Source organism: Nicotiana attenuata, chromosome 6, assembly GCF_001879085.1.
Source record: "Nicotiana attenuata strain UT chromosome 6, NIATTr2, whole genome shotgun sequence".
Classification (NCBI taxonomy): Eukaryota; Viridiplantae; Streptophyta; class Magnoliopsida; order Solanales; family Solanaceae; genus Nicotiana; species Nicotiana attenuata.
Genome location: NC_031994.1, coordinates 49,418,642 through 49,444,105, shown reverse-complemented (window position 1 = coordinate 49,444,105; position 25,464 = coordinate 49,418,642). Strand labels below are relative to the sequence as shown.

Sequence of the window (25,464 nt, the reverse complement as noted above, 5' to 3'; positions counted from 1 at the left end):
AGCACCAAGGCTAAGATCAAGATCATAGATTGAAGATATGTGAACCTTATTTCGGTCCATGATCTTCTTATACCTTTCTTCCATCTGAGCCCGCTGCTCCTCGGCATCAACAACCTCTTCTACTTTAGAGTTCTAGGCTGCCTCCAAATTATTTTCCCGTTTAATTGAGGCAGACTCGCGCTCGGTAGCAGCAAGAGCAGCGTCTTGAGACTTAGCCCACCTAGAATTAGCATCTTGAAGATGTGCATGTAGCTGAGTGGATTCTTAACTGTGAGCCATCACCTCCTACTTACTCTGCTGCAACCGGGCCTCAAGCTCATCCGCTTCAGCAACCTTTGCCTCTATCACTAGGAGAGGCACAACGAGTTGATTCCTCTCAGCCAACAACTGATCCCTCTCAGACATAAGTCCTTCTTTATCAAGGATCAATCTCTGAAGGCCTTAGGAAGCAAAGAAGTTGGCCTGCAAAGCGTATACCAGAGCCAGAAAACCCTTTATAACAGATAAACAAAAAATAAACAGTAAGTGAAAAAGTTCGGTAGCGCTTCCGGATTATGCATGGCGTTGTTCAACATACACTCCCCGAAGAGGGAATGTATATTTCTCTTATCTTCGAAATCGAGAGAGTGACACTTCTCCTCCCTCGGGGATCTAGAGAAGGGGGCGAATAGTTGTGCCCAAAATTCCCGTGGTCAGGGGACTGGGGAGGATAAACATCCTCTTCTCTGGCGTCTGTGGCCGGTGGAGGATATGCAACACTTGCTGGTGATAAAGGCACAACTGGTGTGGAGGGGGATGAAGCTGATGGTGTTATAGGTTGAGAAGTAGCTGCGAAAAAGGCAATGCTGATTATTGGTTGCTCATCAATCAAAGGCAGAACAGGCCCAGTTTTCGACCTCACAGAATCAGAAGTAGCAGGCTGGACTAGAAAGTGAGAATCAACATTCTCTACTAACTACATTTCTCCCCAGAGCGCTCGGACTTCGCCCTCAGTTGGGGTTCTAAGCTCTCAAGATTGAGCATTCTATTGAGCTGATGAAGATCGCTGTCTCCTTTAAAGGGAAGCCTCTCTATCACTAGCTTCCCCGTCATCGTCAATGACCACGGTGGCTGCGGCCAGCTCGGGCGTGGCCTTCTTTATTTTCTTATTTTTATCCCCAGCCAAGGAAGAACGCCGCCTTTTTGGTTGCTTGTTCTCTAGCTGTAGACTCCAAGAGAAAGCACTTGCACCAAAGACAAACTTGAGGGCACCACTCCGAGTGAGAGCCTCCTGCAATAACCTCGAAACCTCTGCGGGATCAGCCAAAACCTTGACTTCGGGGCAGGTAACAAAACCCTGCGAGAGTCTTGAATCAAACAAAAGGGTACGGTTAGCAAATTTTCTTATCTTTATACAGAGGTAAAAAGTAAAAAAGAATCATTTACCATGGTTCTTGGCCTTCTACCCGTATTTAGGGGCGAACTCCTTCCACCGATGGGTCTCTGGCATAGTAATATCTAGAATCTTCTGAACCCATTGGTCCAGGGCTTCAACCCTTGGTGGCTTCCACCGAGTAGCTGAAATAACGGAGCAAAAAGGGTTAGCAATGACAAGGACAACATTTTTATGAAGAAAGAGATAGATTACAAAATTACGTGAATGATTCCATGATTTGGGAAAAGATGAATTTGTGGCCGGGATGATATCCCTAGTAGCAATGATGACAAACATCTCAATCCACCCACGGTTATTGCCATCATCCATGCTGGTAAGTAGAGCATGGTGGCTATATTTGATGAAATATATTACTCCCCCACGGAAGATTTTGGGAGAGTAGAATTCCTCATATGTGCTAGGGTTAGAGTTTTTCCCATCTCCATGCACAGGCGGCGCAGACAAGCCACCGTTCGCCATATAGAAGGGCCTACTTGTGCCAAGCAGACCTGGTACCGATAGCAAAACTCCAAGATCACGGGGTCAAGCCCCCCGCTCAAAGAAAATGAACCCAAAGTGATGGGGTACGTATAGACATACGTAAAAGCCTTCTTGGTAAAGGTAACCCGCTCTACCAGGTCTGGAGTAATGATGTTTAGGTCATGGCAGTCACAATCGTCCTTCACAGTAGGAATACTGGAAGAACAAATAGAAGAGGGATACCTGCTAGCAAGCCAAGTTCGAGGATTCGCGGAAGTGAACTTCTCTTGGAAGTCGTTAACAATCCTCAAGTGCTTGGGTATGATGGTGCTCACCGTAGGAGGATCAACATTAGCATCAACCTCTTTATATTTTCTTCTCTTCGGGCCTCTATCGAAAAGAAGACCAGAGTTTTTAGAGGACTCAGTAAAAGAAGCCATGACAATAAAGAGTTTATGGGATAAGAGCAAAGCAAAGAGATGGAAGTAGAAGAAGGTTAAGTGCAAAGAAGATAATGAACTTATGAGGGCTTTGGATAGTGAACGAGGTAAAATGACGAGTACAAGTAAAGATATAGACGGCAGAAATCATGGCCATGATTACCTCGAGTACCGGCAAAAATATTGCTAAATCGTAGGGCAATACTTGTTCGGGATATTAAATGCGAACAGACGTGCGTCCTATCAAGCGTCAAAGACTGTTCATAAGGATTCAGAAAAATTTTCCGCCAAGAATGGAATCTTCACCAAATTCCCAATGATACAATGATGTGTCGCCGGAAAGCAGGGGGACTATCTGTATAGGGTAAAATTAATTTATATTAAATGATCGAATGATAGGACGGCACGTGGAACCGGAGAAAACCAAGTGAGAACCAGGACCAGGAACAACAGCTGTAGTTGGCACCGGATAAAACCCGAAGGAAACATGATCAACGTGAGCGGGCTGAAGGTATGTCACCAGATGTCATATAATGAAGAATATTCCCTAGTATTAAATAGGCAGCCGTTGCAGAGAATTTTGGCATTCATAGTCTGCCGTTACATATTCATCAATGGCCCCTTTATTGTCATTTAAGAAAGGCTTGATCATAGGATCTTGTTTCCTAGGTATAACTATAAATAATAGCTTCAACAGTCATTGTAAGGACACAAAATCTTTGGCAAACTTATGTTACACCTTATTCTAAAGCTAAATAATACATCTTTTATTGGATATTGCTCTTACTTCTGTCCTCGGAAGCACTGCTCTCAGAGCCTGCAGGCCTGCCATTTCCTTTGATTTTAACGTTGAGTCTTATTTTTAATTTAATTTATTTATCATTTTGGATCTAATAAGTTTGCTTGTCTATAAACCACGTAACAAATTTAACTGTGTCGTTTTGGGGTAAATACGTATATAAACTTTAGCAGTTCTAATAATTATGAGTTTACATTCGGTTCCATTTAATTAGCATGCATTATTCTTAAATTAAAATTTCTTTAATGCTATAACTGACACAAAATGTAATTCCCAGCCCCCTTTCCACCCTCCCCACCACCACGACCACCACCCAGCCCCTTAAATCCAGTGCCTATACACAATCAGAAAAGTAAAAGAAAATAGAAGAAGCAAAAGAAGAGTTGATTTGACTGAGAAGAAAGAATATTGAATAGAACAGAACTAGCTTCTTTCCATTCATTGGCAAGATGATTTCCAATTGCATCATTATTAATTTCACAGCCTTTTTGAACGCAATGCATGCTTTTTTCCATCAATTATATAAGGTGGAGAATAATGCAAATATTGGTAACAAATAAAGTTGGTCTGATCTGATCTAGCAATCCAAGTGTCTTTTTCGCAATAATGCATGGAGTCAGACCATTTAGCCTCCAAATGAGAAAAAAGGTTCATCACATTGCTAAAACTTTCGCATCTTCTTCTTCTTACTGCAAAGCTACAGCAAAAAGTTGAAGACAAATGGTCTGCTAGCTTCTAAATTGGCATTTATATAGGGGGAGACTCGCGATATATAGCTTCCCTTGTCCAACACCTTTCGTCACGTACGATGCTAATTATGGCTCCACATTATTCCCACTAACTTCTTTTCGTTGAACCATTCTATCTTTAAGTAATTCAAGTCGGCTCATCATTTAGTTCCCTTTAAACACAAAGTCTAATCACAAATTAAACTGATTAAGTTGATTTTCAACAAAACTCAAGAAATTGAGTCAAGATGTCAACGCTAGAAGGATATGATTTAACGCTGGCCATATCGGTACATATGCATGCAGCTTGCAATTTCATACTAGTAGATCTTACTTTTTCTTTTTCTCTTAGGCTACTATTTCTACTTTGTAGACTAGATTAGAAACATGAAGAATGCTAAGTCTGCACTTATGTGGTTTAGTGTGGAACAGCAACGAGTACGCAGGCTGCAACCTCAATATCTCAGTGTGCGTGAAGTAACTAAAGCCTGAATAGTTTCTTGATAAAATTATACTCTATACCTTCCATTTCATATGATATTTTTTCTGTATAATTTTGGTATGCTTGAAAAGGAATGAAATATCTTTATATTTATAAATAATTTAACTTAAAATTTATATTAATTAATTTTTAATGACATAATTTTATGGCCACAAAAATCTCATGACGTGTTACAAGTTCAGAAATCTTTCTTTCTTAAAACAGTCAAATCAGGCCACATAAATTGACATGGAGGAAGTAATTGTTTGTAGTGAAAGACTTAAATATATTGTTATTCACGGTAGATTGATTTCCTTGCGATACACATACAGGGGCGAAGCCACACTTTAGTTAGGGTGGTCAATTGACCACCCGTTGTTGGAAAATTATATTGCATATATAGGTAAAATATCAGGTTTAAGGTACATAACATATATTGAACACCCTTTGTCGGGAATTTTTTTTACTTCTTTCAAGTTTGAACACCCCTAAAAAAATTCTTGGCTTTGCCACTATACACATACATATAGTTTAACAGGAGCTATGAAGAAGAGATAATACACTCTAAAGAATCGCAAATATGAATTTGAAACTATAATCTACATTTTGAAATAACCATATATACGGTTATGTCTTTGTTTACCTCAAAAATACGAGTAACAATTAAATTTGTTTGTGGTTTTAAAGATATGTGATTTAGTTCAATACTAATTAATAACCAAGAAATCTGAAGTATAAATGAAAGAAGTAAATTGAATCAAAACAGTGTTTACGTAAGTCTCGACCTCGAGCTGTGATGGCCTCGAGGCTGGTCAACAAGAACAGTAAAATAAAGACAAAGAAGCTAAGAGACAATTCTGATGAAATATGGGCAATAAAGTAAGAGAGTATATTCTTTGCTAATGATTGATGATCGTTACAAATGATTGGGGTCCCCTTTATATAATAGGGGAACCCTAAATAAGGTACATTTCTATTTACAATAAAGAATCTTATTGGGACAACTGTATAACCGCTTAGTGCAGATTCGTACTAACTCGTACGAATCTATTACGGAATTTACGCCATGATCTTTGGAACGTGGCGAGAATCTTGCTCTTTCTATTACAAACCCATAACGGCACCATCTCGGGGTTGGTCATACTTGGCTTCGGTGCTCATCATGCACTTCGATCTTTGAGCCTTGTGTTCTGCCCTCGAACTCGAACCCGGTCCATACTGAGTCTATCCCTCGATGCGAGCCCTCTGTTCCTCGATGTGAGCCCTCGAGCCTACAAAATCGGGAACACATGATTTTACCGTATACAGATAGTCCCCGTGTTTCTTAGAGTAAAATGATAAGAAACGATATGAACCTCGATTTTCCGGAGCCCTTGATGATGACGTCATTCCCCGTGATGTAGGCGCTCGAAGTGACCGAAACGTCCCGTCGGTTCGCTTTCCCAAAATATTAAATGCTTCTCCAGTGGTGATCGGCCACTAGCATCGTTGAACCGTCACCGCTCACCTATAAATACAAGGTTTAATTTCGGAGAAAGCTTTACTTCAATCTTCAAACCACCTCTAAACTTCTTCTATATCTCCTTCTCTTCATCTCTTTCACTCATTATCCGCTACTCGTTCCTTTTATTGTCTGAAAATACCAAACTCCGCCTATCTCCACTTCCTCTAACTCGAATCAATGGCGAAAACTTCAAAGACAGTTCCCCAAAAGGAGAAAGCTTCTTCCTCCTCTTCCCGGCCGACCAAACTTGTGGCGCCGACCCTTCACGAGATTATTCTCGGCCCCTGCGTGTTAAAGAAAGGCTTCAATGTTGAAAATCCCCCTGCAATCCTAGACCGATGCGAGTATGTATCCCGATATATTAGTTCGATAACGAAGAAGCATCTCAAGGACATGGAGAAAGACTGTGGTTGGGGGGACGAGGTCGTGGTACAGATCCCCGACCCCGACGAGAGTATTACTACTTATGTATAGGGGTTCTTAAGTGTTTACACTTACCCTTTCACACTGGGTCCCCTTGATCCGGTCGTGATTGACTTCTGCAAAAGATACGCAGTTACCCTCGGCCAGATCCATCCCTCTTTCTGGCGTATCGTGATTATGCTCCACTACTTCTCTAGCAAGGTCGAGGGATTAGAGTTTACCCTCAATCACCTCATTCGACTGTATCGGCCTCAGCTTTTTCGAGGGTTGATAAAGCTTCAACGTCGATCAAGCAAAGCCTTCTTTGCTAGCAATGATGAGGATAAGGACCGAGGCTGGATGAGCCGGTTCGTCCGAGTGAGGACCTCGAACGTCATCCCTAAGGGAAAAATGCCGTTCCTGGAGAAATGGAATCCCAATCGTAAGTGAAGTCCATTTCCCAGTATCTTCTTATACTCCGTTCCTGCCTTTTGTGCCTTTACCTTGTTTGCAGCTATCCTTTGGATGCCCCATGTGATCCTTGACCTCGAAGGCTGGTTTCGAAAACTAGCCGCGACCTCCTCGTATGACGAGTGCAAATGGCGTGACTTATCGAAGGGCAAATGGGAAGCCAAGCACCACAGTTAGTTCTTCTCCCAGGTTTTTGATGCTTTCCCTTTTATTGGAGATGTTATATCACTTATGCTTATTTTTCACTTATGCAGGCATCGGAGATGTCTCCGAGATGAGGCCAGCCCCGCCCGGGGGAAGAGACCGAGTCCCCGGACCCCAAATCGGAGAAAGATAACAAGAGGAAAAGGCCTTCGAAGCTTGAAGACCCCTATGATAAGAGAGCCCCTGCTCGAAGGCGGAGGAAGAAACTCATTCAAGTGGACATAGACTCAATCCACTAACTGAATGACGAAGAAGAGGACGAGGGCGAAGAGTTGGCGTTGGTGACCCTAACCAGGAAGCCGACTGAGGCCGCCAAGTCTTCTGAATCGGAAACCCTGCCTCGTGAAGAGGAGGCTCCGAAGAAAAATGCTGGCAAGGCCCCCGAGTCTCCTGAGATCGAGATAATTCCCCCGCCTTTAACAAGTACACCGGAGGGGGCAAGTACCGAGAACCTCGAGGCTGAACAAAGCACCCCGAGTGACTTGCTCGGGGCCATGACAATAGGTCACTCCCCTCCTCTACCATCTTATTCTGAGGAGGCAATAAAGGATGGTCAAGCTTTACGAACGCCCGACCCGAACAAGGTCCTTGAAGAAGATCCTTTCCCGGATTGCTTTACTGGGGTTGATGATGCCGCCGACCTCAATGATGCATCTACCCTCTTTGAAGAGGCTCATCGTCTCTTCTCTCGGGAAAGCACTAACTCTTATTGTTGCAAATTTTTTCTTCTCCATCTGTATTAACTGACATCTCTTTTTTTAGTGTAGGCTATTGCCAAGTTTAGGGCCAAGCTAAGCTAATGTGAGGCTGAGCTAAAGAGATCCTCGAATGAAGAGAAGGCTCTGAGGCTCTTTTGCAGCCAAAAGGAGGAGGAGTTCAAGGTCCTCCGGGCAGATTTGGCCAAAGCTCGTCAAAATAAGGCCGATCTAGACAAGAAAGTAACCATCATTTTGCAGAAGTATGGTCAAGTTGACCCAAATGTGGAGGCTAACACTTCAGTGTCTCAGCTGCAGCAAAAATTGGATATTATCGGGCAGCTTCGAGGGGAGGTCGATCAAGTTAAGGCCGACTGCAACCAGTGGAAGGAAAACATAGTTTGGCTTGCTGGTGAGAAAGGGGCTGCCCTAGCCAACCTGGCCTCGGCTGAGACTCAGCTCCGGCGAGTCAAAGTAAAAAATCTGGCCCAGGCCAAGAAGATCGATGAGCTCGAGGCCAAACTTGCCACAACTGGGGCTGAGGTTGCTGAAGCCAGGGCCGAGGTCGAGAGGACGAAGGCCACGACTGACAACACCATTACTGTGTACCTAAAGGATGCCGAGGCTGCTCAAACGGAAATAAGGAAAGCCTCCAACCGGGAGAAATGGGTCAGTGATTTGGCCAAGTGTCAATCCCGGAGGGAGACCCTCGAAGAGATCCATGCTCGAGGTTTCGACCTCACCGAGGAGACCGCCCAAGCAAAAGCACTCGAGGCTGATGCCAAGTTCCTCGTCTGCTCCTCCGACGATGATGATGATGAAGGCTGCCAGAGCGGGTCCGATGATGAAGCTGGGCCTGAAGGGGAAGCATCTCCCGAAGGAGAGACCAGCCCTGGCATAGATAGGATTTTCCTTTCTTATTGTATCGTTCTTTTTATAAGACCTTTTATCGATCCCTTGTATATATCTTTTTCAACATATATAAAAGAAGAATTTTGATATTTCATGCCTTGTAAAATTCTTGCAATGACTTCATCCTCTTTAACTGTGTGTTCGAGATTTTATCTCAGGTGTTTTCTTCGAAACTGCCATGGTTGAGCTCGAATAAGTTTGAGCTTTTGGGCATAGACCTTTACGGGCTCATACCAGGTAATGGTGAGTCCCCGAGCCATGATCAAACCATTATTTGTTTAGGTTTGGGATAATCGAACCCTTGGGTTCGAATTTAGTGAGAGCGAGGTCTCAAACTCTAACTGAATTGACCTTTTAGGCTTACCAAATCGACCCTTAGGCTCTTTTATATCGGCCCTTAGGCTCTTTTTAGGTTGGCCCTTAGGCTCTTTAAGTTGGGCCAATTCGGCCTCTATAACGACTATAATTTTCCCTCTTTTCGGCTAAAAGACTTAGTGAAAATTTGTTTATGCCTTAGCATGTGTTTTTGTACCCGTTGGGTTTTTCGAGGGTTTAATCGATCAGAACCCAATTTTTTCTTAACCCATTTGTGTTAAGAAAATTTAATACCTCTTGAGGCTTTTTCGAAGGCTGATATTATCGAATCCTTTAAGTTATTCGAGGACTGATTTTATTGAAGCCCTTTTTTATTTGCTTTGCCGAGGGTAGCCTTATTTAACCGAATTTTCAAAGTGTTTGAAGGCCTTTAACTTATGGCGGAAGTCGGACGTCTCCGAGCCGCATTATTTCGGCCGTAGCCTTTTTATATGACCGTAGTCTTTAATATGGCCGTAGCCTTCGGGTGTGTCTCTTGGACTTATTTCCCGATAACCTTTCGAACTTGTCCGAAAGGTTAATCCCCGAGTATGATGGCCTTGGCCTTTGCGTCTAGGGATGCCTCTTTGAGATCTTATAAATTCGAGTTTAGATATTCGAATGTGTTGACTGTCAATGACAGTCATTCGAAGTGTATTCGCGTTTTGGCCCTTGAGCCGTTTCTCGCAGAATCACAAGTAGGATGTTCGTATAGTAGCAAATTTCTTTGTGACACAAAGTGTTTAGATATAGAAAGAATGCTTCTTTGAATAATTGATACATGCGTACATGTTTTGCCATCGGGGCTCCACTATTCTATATGGACACAGTTCATCTGACCGTTTGGCCTATTACAAAGTTTTCCTATCGAGGCCCTCTTTAGCGTGAAGTATTTTCCTCAAAAATATAACCTCCTGATGCCCCCCAGTATTCGAGGTTGATTGGAAAGAAGCCTTGAATACTGTTGAATTCTCCTTAGGTAGCACATAGTTGTTGCCTCGTTAAAAACCTAGCCGGAAAAACCCATTTGGGATAAAACCCGATCTAAGGGAAAAAGAGTGCAACGCGTGCTTTAAAACCTAAGGTCTTCGTGTATAAGGGTGCCCTCGTCGTCTTCGATCAAGCATCTGCAATGTGTTAGTCTTAAATACAAATGGAAAAAGGAGAAGGTCATACCTTAGCAATAATACCGTTTGAGTAGTGATACGTTCTAGTTGTTTGGCAATTGTTCACCTCCCATCGTGCCAAGTTTGTAAGATCCTTTACCGATAACTCCGATAACTCGGTACGGTCCTTCCCAATTAGCGAAAAGTTTCCCTTCATTCAGTTCTCGAGTATTAAGGGTGACTTTTCGTAGAACTAAGTCCCCGATTCCGAAGTGTCAAAGGTTAGTCCTTCTATTATAATATCTATCGATTCTTTGTTTCTGCGCCTCCATCCGAACAAGTGCAGCTTCTCATTTTTCATCTAGTAGCTCGAGGCTAGTATTCATAGCCTCATGTTTTGACTCCTCCGATGTATGTCGAAATCTAGCACTGGGTTCTCCGACCTCGACCGGAATCAAGGCCTCGGAGCCATATACTAATGAGAACGGGGTCGCCCCTGTGCTGGATTTCGATGTCGTTCGATACGCCCAAAGAACCTCGGGTAGAACTTCTCTCCATTTTTCTTTTGCATCTTCCAACCTCTTCTTTAGGTTTTGAATGATAGTTTTGTTTGTTGACTCGGCCTGTCCGTTCCCACTCGGGTGGTACGGTGTTGATAAGATCCTCTTTATTTTGTGTGCTTCGAGGAACTCTGTTACCTTGTTGCCGACGAATTGCTTCCCATTGTCACATACGATTTCGGCAGGTATCCCGAATCGACACACGATATGATCCCACATGAAGTCAATAACTTCCCTTTCTCTGACCTTCTCGAAGGCCTTGCTTCCACCCATTTAGAAAAGTAATCAGTCATAAATAAAATAAATTTAGCTTTACTTGGGGACGTTGGTAGAGGGACTACTATGTCCATTCCCCATTTCATGAACGGCCACGGGGACAAGACTGAGTGAAGTTGCTCTCCGGGCTGATGAATCATCGGTGCAAACTTTTTACATTTATCACACTTTTTAACAAACTCCTTAGTGTATTTTTCCATGCTATCCCTGTAATACACTGCTCTAATAATTTTGTGAAACAAAGACTCGGTGCCGGAACGATTCCCACAAGTGCCTTCGTGGGTTTCCCGTAGAACATAATCGGTGCCCCCCGGCCCTAAACATACCGAAAATGGTCCATCAAACGTCCTCCTGTATAATGTTCCATCTTCATCCAATGTGAACCTAGTAGCCTTGGTTCGTAGAGCCCTCGACTCTTTATGATTCGATGAGAGCTTTCCATTTTTCAAATATTTGATATACTTATTCCTCCAATCCCAAGTCAAACTGGTAGAATCTTGGCATGACCATCTTCGACCATAGATCTAGATAATTGGACGACTATCCCCGGGACGATAGTATCTTCTTCACCCGATGACCCCATGTTAGCAAGTGCATTGGCCTCATTGTTTTGTTCTCGAGGCACATGATCTAGAGTCCACTCCTTGAAGCGGTGCAAAGTTACCTGCAGCTTGTCCAACTATCTTTGCATCCTACCCTCTCGAACTTCGAAGCTTTTGTTTACTTGGTTTACGACCAACAGGGAATCGCACTTGGCTTCAATGACTTCTGCCCCCAGGCTTTTAGCTAGCTCGAGACCTGCAATCATGGCCTCATACTCGGCCTCATTATTAGTCAACCTAAAAGTTTTGATAGATTGTCAAATAGTACTACTTGTCGGTGGCTTCAAAACAACGCCAAGCCCGGACCCTTTCACATTCGAGGCAGCGTCCATGAAAGGTCCCATACCCCCTATGATGTACCCGATTTCAGCAGAAGTTCTTTCTCCACTTCGGGTACGAGGGTCGGCGTAAAATCGGCCACGAAGTCAGCCAAGATTTGAGACTTGATGGCTGTTCAGGGTTGATATTCGATATCATACCCGCCAAGTTCGACTGCCCATTTGGCCAATCGGCTTGATAGCTCGGGCATATATAAAATATTTCGGAGAGGATAAGTGGTTAACACAAGTATTGGGTGACACTGGAAATATGGCTTTAGCTTTCTAGGTGCGCTTATTAATGCAAGTGCTAATTTTTCTAAGTGAGGGTATCTAGTTTCAGCATCTCCTAGAGTCCCACTTCCATAATAAATAGGGAATTGCGCACCTTGTTCTTCTCGAACTAGTACCCCACTTACCGCTATCTCGGACACTGCCAAATATAAGTAAAGCTTTTCATCTACCTTCGGAGTGTGAAGCACAGGTGGGCTCGACAAATATCGCTTCAATTCTTCTAATGCTTGCTGGCATTCCGGGGTCCATGCGAAATCCTTTTTCTTTTTGAGCAAGGAAAAGAAACCGTGGCTTCGATCTGACGACCTCGAAATGAGTCGACCCAAGGCAGCTATTCGTCCTGTTAGCCTTTGCACGGCTTTCACACTATCCACGATTGTGATATCTTCGATGGCTTTGATCTCATCGTGGTTGATCTCGGTTCATCGATTAGATACCATGAGGCCAAGGAACTTGCCTGATCCGACTCCGAAGTCACACTTTTTCTAGGTTAAGCTTCATGTTGTACTTCCTCAAGATTTTGAATGTTTCCTGCAAATGAGTTAAATGGTCCTCTGCGCGCAGGGACTTAACCAACATATAGTCAATATATACTTCTATTGAATTACATATCTGTTCCTTGAACATTTTGTTAACTAGGTGTTGGTACGTGGCTCCATCCTTTTTTAGCCCGAAGAGCATTACATTGTAACAGTATGTTCCAAACTTAGTGAACGAGGTCTTCTCCTGGTCCTCCGGGTTCATCTGAATTTGATTGTACCCGGAGTAGGCATCGAGAAAGGTAAAGATCTCATGGCCGGCCGTGGCATCGATCATGCGATCGATGTTAGGTAGTGGAAAAGAGTCTTTAGGGAATGCCTTGTTTAAATCCTTATAACCTACGCACATTCTAAGTTTGTTCCCCTTTTTAGGGACTACAACTATGTTGGCTAACCATTCTGGTATTATTCCTCCCGAATAGACCCTATTTTAAGAAGTTTAGTTACCTCATCCTTTATGAATGCATGCTTCACCTCGACTGGGGCCTCCTTTTTTGCTTTACCGGTTTGAACTTGAGTCAAGGCTTAGCTGGTGTCTTGTTATTCCCGGTGGGATCCCTGTCATGTCTAAATGGGACCAAGCAAAACAATTCATGTTATCGATTGAATGAGTTTTTTCCTGAGTTCGGGGGTTAATTCCGTTCCCAGGTATACCTTTTTCTCGGGCATGTACTCGATCAGTATGATCTGTTCCAGCTCCTCGACTGTTGACTTGGTTGCATCGAACTCTTCGGGAACAACTAAAGTTCGAGGAGTAAGGAGATCCTCTTCTTCTTCTTCTTCTTCGATTACCTGCTTCTCCGATTCGGTCTGGGGACGGTGATTGCTATTTGGCCGTCTGCTTATCTTTGGTGCTCGACTTTTCTGAGGTTGAAGGCACTGGTACCGGTATCACCTCGTCGACTGAAAACATTTCCTTTGCAGCGTGTTGTTCCCTGTAAACTGTTTTCACACCATCTACTGTTGGGAATTTCATCATTTGATTAAGGGTTGAAGGTACTGCCCTTATGTTGTGGATCCATGGCCTCCCGAGTAGTGCGTTATATCTCATGTCGCCTTCAATGACATGGAATGTTGTATCTTGGATGGTCCCGGCCACGTTCACTGTAGGATTATCTCCCCCTTCGTTGTTTCACTTGCCATGTTGAAGCCGTTCAAGACTCGAGATGCAAGTACAATTTGGTCCTGCAGGCCGAGCTGCTCTACGACCCTCGATCTGATTATGTTTGGTGAACTACCTGGATCCATGAGAACACGCTTAACTTGAATATTATTTAACAAAATAGAAATTACCAGGGCGTCATTGTGCGGCGGGGTAATGCCTTCCGCTTCCTCGTCATTGAACGATAGGATGCCCTCGGGCACATAGCTCCGAGTTTGTTTTTCTCTGGTAATTGACACCTTGGTACGTTTGAATACAACATTGTCACCACCAACGATCATATGAATTACATGTTCCGGTTCTTCCTGCTTATTCTTTTTGATGGCGTCTCTTTCTCTGAAGTGGTTCTTAGCTCGATCACTGAGAACTTCTCGAAGATGACCCTCGTTGAATAATTGAGCTACCTCCTCCCTCAGCTGCCTACCGTATTCGGTCCTATGGCCATGTGTGCCATGATATTTACACATCAAGTTTGGATTTCTTTGAGAAGGATCGATTTAGATAGGCCCGAGCTACCTTGTGTCTTTGATCCTTCCAATAGCTGATATGATCCCCGATGCATCAAGAATAAAATTATACTCCGATAATCGAGGTGCTTTCGCGGGATTGGTGTGTTTATCAAAACCATTCTTACTCATAAGTCCCCGAGAGCTTTGACCTTGATCATTTCTTCGATCGTTCCGAGGAGCGTTATGCCCCGAACCGTTGTTTCTCCGATCGACATATGGCTGATACCATTCCCTGTTTGATCTTGGTTCCCTTTCCGTATACCTCGGGGCCTTAACTGCAAATTTATTAGGATAAATTAAACCCGAGGGGGCTCCCAACTAGTCGTCCTCGACCCTGATCTTCGATTGGTAACGATTATGTACGTCTGACCAAGTCACAGCTGGGTGCTCGATCAGATTTTGCTTCAATTGTCGTGACGCAATCGAAATCCGCTTGTTCAAACCCTGTGTAAAAGCTTGCACGGCCCAATCATCCGAGACTGGTGGTAATTCCATTCATTCCATCTGAAATCGGGATACGAACTCCCTTAGCATCTCATCATTCCTTTGTCTTATCTTGAAAATATCCGATTTTCTTGTCGCAACCTTTATGGCCCCGGCGTGTGCCTTTACGAAGGCGTCTGCTAACATAGCAAACAAATCGATAGAATACGGTGGCAAGTTGTGATACCAAATCATTGCTCCTTTTGACAAAGTCTCCCCAAATTTTTTCAACAAAACCGACTCGATCTCATCATCATTTAGGTCGTTTCCTTAATCCCGCAAGTGTACAAGGTAATGTGTTCATTAGGGTCACTCGTCCCGTTGTACTTAGGTATATCGGGCATACGAAACTATTTAGAAATAGGCTTCGGAGCCGCACTCGGAGGGAATGGCTTTTGTACGAATTTCTTGGCATCCAAACCTTTCAAGACCGGGGGTGCTCCTGGTATCTGATCGACACGGGAGTTATACGTCTCCACCTTTTTGTCATTATCCTCAATCTTTTTCTCCCCCGACTCGATTCTTTTGGTGAGTTCTTCGAGCATCCTCATAGTCGTGGGGTCAGTCCCGGAGCCATTATCGTTTGATCTTTCAGGCACCGGCTTAGTACGGCGAATGATTTCTGGCTTGACCATACTTGGACTTTTATGCTGACTTTGAAGCTGAGCGATGGCAACCTGTTGAGCTTGTAGCATCTCTAATATTACTTGAAGGCTAACTCCTCCATATCCTACACCCGGTGTTCCTTGGCCACTAGATCGAACTTCCCTACGTACTCTTCCTCCGGGGTCTGCACCTAAATCCGCATTCGGAGCAATGTGAGAGCTAACATAAACCGGTTCCACATTTGGCACATCCCCAGGGTTAATAGGTGGTTCACGGGCTCCCGAAATGATTACATTGTTGTTTTCACCATAAAATCCAAGACCGTCATCACCGTGAATGGGTGCGTTGTGTGAGTTTGACATGTTTTAACCTGAGAACAAAAATTCTTGATAAGAAAAAGTGTGAAAATAACGTGTGTTATCAGAATCAGTACTGAAATACACTATTATCTTTGGCCCCACGATGGGCGCCAAACTGTTTAACTCGAAAATACGAGTAACAATTAAACTTGTTTGTGGTTTTAAAGATATGTGATTTAGTTCAATACCAATTAATAACCAAGAAATATGAAGTATAAATGAAATAAGTAAATTGAATCAAATCAGTGTTTACGTAAGTCTCGACCTCGAGCTGTGATGGCCTTGAGGCTGGTCAACAAGAACAGTAAAATAAAGACAAAGAAGCTAAGAGACAATTCTGATGAAAATATGGGCAATAAAGTAAGAGAGTATATTCTTTGCTAATGATTGATGATCGTTACAAATGATTGGGGTCCCCTTATATAATAGGGGAACCCTAAATAAGGTACATTTCTATTTACAATAAAGAATCTTATTGGGACAGCTGTATAACCACTTAGTACGGATTCGTACTAACTCGTAAGAATCTATTCTGGAATTTACACCATGATCTTGGGGACGTGTCGAGAATCTTGCTCTTTCTGTTACAAACCCATAACGGCACCATCTCGGGGTTGGTCATACTTGGCTTCGGTACTCATCGTGCACTTCGATCTTCGAGCCTTGTGTTCTGCCTTCGAACTCGAACCCGGTCCATACTGAGTCTATCCCTCGATGCGAGCCCTCTATTCCCCGATGTTAGCCCTCGAGCCCATAAAATCGGGGACACATGATTTTACCACATACAGTCTTATAATGTGATATCCTAACATGCATGTAAATTTTTTGGGAGTACTTCAGTTCATATTTATTTTCAAACCCGATAGATTGGATAATGAAAAAGGTAAAAATTGCACGGGGCATTCCATTGGGTCGCCCCCATTTAACCTATACCCACTTTTAATTTTTTTAACTTGTACCCGCTTTTTAAATAAATTCAAGCCTCTTTCTCCTCCTCCTTCTCGTCCTTCTCCTCCTCCTCTTTCTTCTTAAAATAATTTTATATGGTGGTTGTGAACACATTTTAATGTAGCTTATGATGTTTTACAATGGTGAGCTGTTATGACGCTTTAATTTTTACTATTGTTTAAGGTCTTCTTCTTAATGGCAAAATGGGTTCATTAGATTTATTGCTGATATTACAGACTGATTGGGGTTTGTTCCTGATGATATTTGGATGTTATGTTTCAAATTTGAGCTCATCTGGAGTAGATTTATGTATTAAATCTAATATTGGATTGTTATAATTCGAAGAACAAATTTCTGTTTATGGGCAATTTGCACTTCAGGCCTATTTGGCCTTAAGTGCATAAAAACGTTGGTTGCACTTCAGACCTTTTGGCCTCAAGTGCATCTGAAGTGCAAATTTTCACTTCAAACTTGTTGGTCTTAAGTGCATCTGAAGTGCAATTTTTTATTTCAGACTTATTAGTCTTAAGTGCATGAAGCAATTGGTTGCACTTCAGACCTATTTGGCCTTAAGTGCATTTGAAGTGCAGTTTTTTCACTTCAGACTAATTTTTTTTTTAACTTTAGACCCGATAAGTCTGAAGTTGATCGTAAAGTGGGTACACTTGCAAACTTTTTTGCAAAGTGGGTATAGGTTCAATTGTGACCCCAAAATATGGTATAGATTAGGGCTGCCTATTGGGCGGATTGGGCGGTTATTTACTCTTAACAGTTTGGCTTATCAGTTATTGGTTTTTAAATGTATTAATCCGCTAGCCACCCGATAAGATATTAGGCAGATTGGTATCGGTTTAGCTATTATCGGGCGGTTATCGGTTTAGTTTCAGTTGATTGAAATTTAACATACTTCTACACAGTGTTGGGAAGTACATCGGCGAGACAATAATATAGTCAACATTTCTCATGCATATATATCAACTAAATTACACAATGAGGCCATATTACTAGAATCAAATACTGGATATTAAATACTTCTTTTATCTTCTCATACTACATTCAAGTGGATGGTAAGGGATTGAGAAGTGCATAACAGAATACATCAACAGTATCATTTGAATAGATTTCGTGTTGTTTAGAAGATGACAAACTGTAAAAAACAAAAACATAACTTGGTTAAGATTGAACGTAATGTCAGGTAATATATNATATATATTCTTAATGGGTTAACGGATTATCCGTTAAGAAAATTGAATAATCCGCCCCCAAACCGATAAGCCGTTAATAAAAAAATTTCAACCCGTTCCCCGTCCGTTAAATTGTTAACCCAATACCAATAAGCCATTAAGCTTCGGTTTCGGTTCGGATTTGAACACCCCTAGTATAGATGCAAAACCCCATTGAAAAGGAGATACTGGTTTGGGCCCAAGTCAAGCTTTGGTTGGTTCTAATAGCATTGGGCCTTGTCTGTGTACGTAGCTCCATTACTAAGATTTTACTTCCAGTCGAGTATTCATAACTTCATATTGTGTATATTATGCTCCATTTCATTTAAGCTGCTAAATGAGCTTAATCAATAGAAGTTATGGCGTTCTTGCCCACTCAAAATTTAAGGGTTGTAAAGAATACTTGGCTAGCTTAGCTTAATGCATCAATTCCTTAATTTTACCGTAAGTTTTGTTATTTCCACAAGCCACAGAAGTTTAATTAAGCGAACATTTCATGGGGTTGTTTGATAAGGAGGTTGGTACATTTCAAGTTGGAAGTTCATAGTGACCGCAAGAGGACGGTTTCAAAACAATAACCGGAGAGATCAAAATCATATATACCTACACTAATGATTTTGCACCTTGGTCCTGAATTCAGACGAAACTTTCGCGTTACTAATTAGAAATCAACTTTAGCTAAAATAGTCGTACTAATTACTATCGGGACCTGGAACAAAATTAAACTATGGGAATTAACAGACCAACAAGCAGGGCATTTGGTCTAGTGGTATGATTCTCGCTTTGGGTGCGAGAGGTCCCGAGTTCGATTCTCGGAATGCCCCCATTAACGATCCTTTTTTTGGCAACTTTCTTTTTTTCTTCTGTAGTAAGTATTTTATCTTAGATGTATTTTGTTAAAGAAATTAATAGCATTTTGAAAAAAATTATATGTAAGACTAGTCATGAAAAATATATTCTAGACTGTAACAATGGAGTTCTCTATCATCTGCCATTTACATTCATCATGTTTCAAGCTCCATTATACCTCTCCAAAAACCACCCCCGACAAAAAAATTTTATTAACAAAGATTCAACTCGCCTAAAATTTTAATAAATTTGGGTAATGAAAAACACAAGATTAAAGCTAAAAGAATTGTGGCATAATTTCTTTAAATTGTACAACTCTAGAACAAGGAGAAAGTTTTATTTAATGAGTTTCTTTTTCATTCTATAGTTCTAATCTTTTATATGCATATTGAATCTAATCTCCCTTAATTTCTCTACAGTTTTACTCGCTAGATAGTTTTTGTTTAGTTACTCCATTGGTGTTTAGTTTTTGTTTAGTTACTACTACATGAAAATCAGTAAAGAATTCCAGCATATATAACACTTCAGAGAATGTGTTGGTAATAGGAAAGGAAGACTACACCAAAAAAGTATGGCTACTCGACTAGGACCATAGCCCACCAATTTTATTAACTAATAGTCGACCTCAAAGATGAAATCTGGTTAAAAAAACATAGGGATAGAAACTTGTCATGTTTCTGGTATTCACATCAAAGCAATAAATATATGATTCGCATCTTTACATCCGATATTGTTATTATTTAATCTTAATTAAATTACTTACCATGATTTATTACATAATCATAATAAATTTATGTGATTCAAAGTGTGATAAAATTTTTAATCCTGGTGCTATAACTAATACCCTAATGCATTTCACTATTTTTGTACTAGATACCTTCCCTAGCAAAATGTAAACAACTAAGAATCACTATATATAAGACAACATATGGTTTGTGCAAAATAAAACGAAGTATAATTAGCAGCTTCATCCAAGGAGGATCTCTTTTGTAAAAGAAAGGATATTCACAGTCCCATTAACATATCAAAAACAACATTTTGATAAACTAGTTAATTTGCCTATCAAACTTATCTCCAATGAAAAGTTAACAAAGCTCAGATTGAAGTGTAATGGAGGTTTCAGAAATTTCTAGAAAGAAAGAGAGAGAATGATATGTTATATGTGTATCCCTGTTATGTTTTAATGATCTAACGAACTTACTATTAAGAACCAGATAAGGAACCTGATACACATCCTCAAGAACTTAAAGATCAACAAGTCTCTAGTTGGAAACACAGTTCAACTCTTCAGAGTCAAAGGAACAGCAGACAGAGGCGAATTTAGGATTTTAGTTCTATGGGTTCAGCATTTAAAGTTATGGCTTCGATATCTACTATTTATGAAATTTTAATGTTTCCTTACACATAAATTTATGCTCCGCGTCGTAAGTACTGGGTTCTGTTGAACCCAGTAGTTATATGCTGCATCCGCCCCTGACAGCAGAGGTAACATATAGCTACCAGTTCCCGTGATGACTGTATAAGTCAACTCCCCCAGCTGTAAAGTTGCTGCCTGCACATGCAAAAGTGCAAATACAGTGCAACAGTCGACTTTATGGGGAATACCCTTTACCTAACTTGCTTGCATCATTCAAGTGATGTCACAAATGAATTATTAACATCAAGCAAATGAAAAACAAACTACTGGCACATTCGAGAATTGATCAACCACTCTCTCAAGTCATCTATCAATCTTGCAAGTGACTCTCAAGGGCATCAAGAACAAAGAACAACATAACAACGGGCCAGTTCCCTGTATCAAGTTATTACATGTCCTTAGTTGTGTTGTACCTTTGTTAAAGCACTCTACTTGTAATTCCTACTTAGCTTAGTTAGAAGCATTGTGTAGGAAATCTTTGTAAATCATAAACCCTTGTGTTTGTGTCTTGGCTAGAGTTAGTCGAGTTGTAAAGTCTTTGTAATAGAGTTATTACAAAGTGGTTTGTAATATTGTTGTTACAAGTTAGTGAGGGATTAAGAGGTTAATTCCTAGGTTACAATAGTTTGTAATCTAAAGTTTGCTCAGTAGTGAAGTTGAAATCCTACAAGGGTAGGTCGTGGTTTTTGATCCCGTGAGCTGGGCGTTTTCCACGTAAAACTCCATTGTGTCATTTACTTGCTGCAGTGTGCGTGTGTTTTTTGGGAAGTAATGGAGAACCTTATTCTCGATATAGTTTGGTGGACCCTTAATTTCTATCAATTGGTATAAAAGCGGGTTCGTTCTATCAGGCTAACACCTAGAAATGATCCTCATGGTTGCTCCGCCAAACTTCGAAGAAGGTCAGTCTACCCACAGACCGCCAAGATTTAACGGCCAGTACTATGGATGGTGGAAGACAAGGATGCACGACTTCATCATGGCTGAAGACTCAAAGCTCTAGGATATCATCTGCGATGGGCCCTTCGTTCCTACGACGACCATTGGAGACCTCGCAGTGACAATTCCTAAAAATAGAAAGCAATATAATGATGTTGACCGCAAGGCTATTGAAAAGAACTTTCGAGCTAAGGAAATCTTCGTATGTGGTATTGGACCAAATGAGTACAATAAGATTTCAGCATGCCAATCAGCTAAGGAGATCTGGGAAGCTCTCCAAACAGCTCATGAAGGGACAATGCAGGTAAAGCAGTCCAAGATTGACACACTGACCACAGAGTATGAGCTTTTCAGAATGAAGGACGATAAGTCCATTCAGGATATGCACACTCGCTTCACGTCTATCATCAATGAGTTTTACTCACTGGGAGAGATCATCCCCAGGAACAAACTTGTCAGGAAGATACTTAGTGTATTACCTGGTTCCTGGGAAAGCAAAGTAAATGCTATTACAGAGGCAAAGGATCTTCAGGAGCTGACCATTAATGAACTTGTCGGCAATCTCAAGGCCTATGAAATGAAGAAGAAGAAGGATAATGAGAGAAGAGATCCCAAAAGGGATAAGAACATGGTCTTCAAGACGGACAACAATGACTCAGGTGGTGAGGATGCTGATATGGCCTACCTGACAAAAAGGTTTCAGAAAATGGTTCGCAGAAATGGAGGCATTCCAAAAAGGGGCAGCTCCAGCAAGCCAAAAGGTTATGACCTATGTCATAAGTGCGGCAAGCCAGGACACTTCATCAAAGTTTTGCCTCTCCTTAAGAAAGATCAATACAGCAACAACACTGACAAAGCAGCTAAGAGGAACTAGGTTCCTAACAAACGATTCAAGAGAAAAGATGTCGCTGACAATGTTGTGAAACAAGCCCTTGCTTGGCAAAAATCTTCCAGCAAATCTGAAGAAGATGATGATCAAGGTGATAGTTCCATGATGGCAGTGGAAAGTGAAGCAGCTGAGTATGACTCAATCTTTGTTCTTATGGCAAAATCTGACAATGATGAAGATGACGAGGATGATGATAAGGTAAACTTCTTAGATGTTCAAAGAAATCTAAAGTCTTATACTCCAAAAAAACTTATATCTATGGCAAATGTTTTAATTGATGCGTATCATAGTCTTATAAATGATAAAGATTCCTTAATTGTGGAACTGGGAGAAGCAGAACAATCGAGAGATGATTTAGTAGTTTTGGTGGTAGACTTAGAGGAAACCATTGAGAGTGAAGAAAGAAAAAGATGCCTTAACTGACAAAATTGCAAACGTAGAACATGAGAGAGATGATCTAGTGGTTGTTGTGGTCGATCTAAAAGAGACCATTGAGTGTGTTAGAAAGGAGAAAGAGGTATTAACTGAGAGGGTTGCTAACATTGAGCATGATAGAGATGACCTATTAGTGGTGGTTGTAGACCTAAAGGAAACAATTGAGGAACTAAAATGGGAAAATAGGCATGGGAACACTCAAAAAGGAACGGAAGTTGTAAGTGAAGCACACCTTAGGCTTGAAGATGAGTTAAAATCAGTGAAATCTAGTCTCCGTGTGTTGATACCCAATTTTTCCCTATATATATTTTCAAAATAACATATGCATGCATATATAAGCATGCCAAAGTGTTTTAGTATTTTTCCTAATTTCTAAAAGATTTTTAAAATCAATTTATTGCCCATTTCAGCAGTATAAAAACCAATAATTATTCCCAAAATTATCATTTTGATGGATAATTTGTTTTATTTCCCATATTTATACCAAAATATAGTTAAGGTAGTTTTTCTATTTTTTTATAAATTTATTTGGTATTTTAAAAGCTAAATTACATATAATTGCAATTTTAGCCTATTTTAAGATTAATAGCATTTTATAATTATAATTTTGGTTCCAATATTTTTAAATTAATATTTATATAGTATTTACTGATTCAGTACTTTTAATTTAATTTCAGAATTATTTTTACTATTTTTTATAAAATAAAAAGGGAAAAACTGGCTATTTAGTATATAGCCCCAATTTATTTCAATTATAGCCAAATTGACCCCTCCAATTGACCCAATCCTAAACTCCCAATTAGACCAGCCCAATCTCAATTGTAACCCGACCCCCCGACCCGACCAATTAACCCGCCTGGCCTTTTCTTTAAGCCAGGCCGTTGATCGTTTTGATCAACGACCACGATCATCCCTTACCATTTTTAACCCACCGACCATACCCTAATCCCCTCATTTCCATCTCTCCGCTGCCTTCAAACACTCTCCTTTCCCAAAACTCTCTCGAAGGTTCCTCGGAACCCTAGTCATTTTCTGCCCTTCTCAACCGCACTTTCACCGGAATCCATGGCTTATCAGGCCATGGATGGCCTGTACTCACCCCCTTCACCTTTAAACCCTGGGTGTTCGAAATTTTGAGGTCTGAACTCGATGGTGTTCTTTCAAATCCTCTCAGATCCATGGCTTTGAAGCCTCTCCGGCCTCGCTCCGGCGTATCCAAGCATCAGGAGCCTATTTCTGACCTCTCCGACTCAAGATCGGACTTTCTTCCAAGCCTTTCTCATTTCTAGGGTTTCTCTAAAACCCTAAACTATTCGAGGTTTTCTCTGTTTGTTTCCTTAGATCTATGCTATATATGTGTTCTACTGGAGTTTTAAAACGTTTTCCCAAATCTTTTCTTTCAAAATTTGGTTCTCTTCGATTTAGGGTTTCTGAAAAAGTTTTAAAATGTTTTCTGACTCCTCTTCTTCTTTTCTTTGTGTGAATCTGTCTATGCTATGTTTTTATGTTCTCTTTTCTTCCTCGCATGCCCTTCTCCTGTGTTCTTATGTTTGCCTTATTATGCATATTCTTCTATTGTGCTCCGTTCTTTCTTCTACTGGTTTCTATATCATGCTTTCACACGTTTATCTTATGTGTTCGTTTACCCCTGTGTTCCTTTACTGTATTTTCTACTAAGCTCTTAGTTCTTTATTTGCCTTCTTCTGGACTTTGTTTGAGTTCTTTCTAAACATGTTTCATCTACTATTTCCTTAAGTTTATACTACCTCTTTGACTTCTGAACTTGTTTAAGTTCCAAGCTTTTCTTAAACATGTTCTTTATGCTTTAAATCAGTTTCTTCACTCTATTTGTTTTGAACCTGCTATTTTACCTGTGTGTTTTCTCATGAGTCTCTGAAAGAGACCTCTGAGCCTGTTTCAGTTATTTGTCTTCTCGTCTCTGCATCTGATTCGAGTTGAAAACCCTAGGATTTGGGAGTTTTGGTGAGTTTGATCTTGTGTGTGGACTAGGGTTCTATTATGGAACCCCGGATTCTCTCAAACTAAGTCCGAGTCTATGTACTGAATTTGAGCCTCTTTGTTTGCGACTCTGAACTTTTCTATACTAGATTCTTTCTAATTGGCATGACAGTTCTTTCTTGTTTGACATGTCTGTATGCTTTATATATGAGGAATTCTTCCTTCAAAAAAAGTTTTGCCAATTTGTGATTGATTCAAAATTCCTTTTAATAAGGTTCGATTGATTGTTACTGATTTTCTTTAATTAAACCTTTCGTCACCTTTTCTGGTTGGATTCATTCATACCAAAACTCAATTTCTAATTTTTACTGGCTGTTGATTGATTGCCTTTCCTTATTTGCACAAACCGTGTTGCTATCAAACTCTTTCCTTAAATAGTTTTCTCTGTATTTACCCTTCTTGTACTACTTTGGAAAAGATTTTGATCAAATTCTTTCCGTATTTATTCTGCCCGTTTGAAATCAGAATCCCTTAATTAAAGGGAAACCTTATGTAATTGATTTCAAAACTATTTTCTGACCTTTTTCTTACTTGCTTTCTGCACTATAAAGGGCACGACCTTTCAGCATTTTAAGACACCTTGAGTTCAATACTCTAACACACATTACTTGCTTTCAATTTCAATACTCTTACGCTTCACCCAACACTCTACTCTCTTCTGAGATATTCTGACTATTTGCTTGCAATTTGGCTTTACAAGACTACTGCTTTTACTTTCTTGTTTCCCTGAAACTGGTATGTTCTAATTTAAGTTTCAGCCTCATCCCAATGTGTTTATTTCGCAGCTTTTATCATCCTCTACTTTGCTGTCTATGCTTAGTGTTAAATATGTATGATGTCCTCTTTTCATCCGTTTTCTGCTGTGAATCCCCATACCTCTATTCCCTTCTATGTGTTTGAGTTAAGCTTCAGGCATGGCAGCATCCAAATTGTTGTTCATGTCTGTGCTTGATCCTTCAAAAGGATCCTAACTCCCAAACAATGTGGCTAATAGGCTGGTTGGGTGTGCCAGCACTTCCAACTGCTGGGTATGACCACCACCCTGTCT

At 40.9% G+C, this 25,464-nt stretch overlaps 1 non-coding gene across 1 annotated transcript; it reads left to right on the top strand.

Moving 5' to 3' along the window:
• TRNAP-UGG lies at window positions 18,621-18,692 on the top strand. Its single transcript has one exon. It is a non-coding gene; the product is annotated as a tRNA-Pro (tRNA).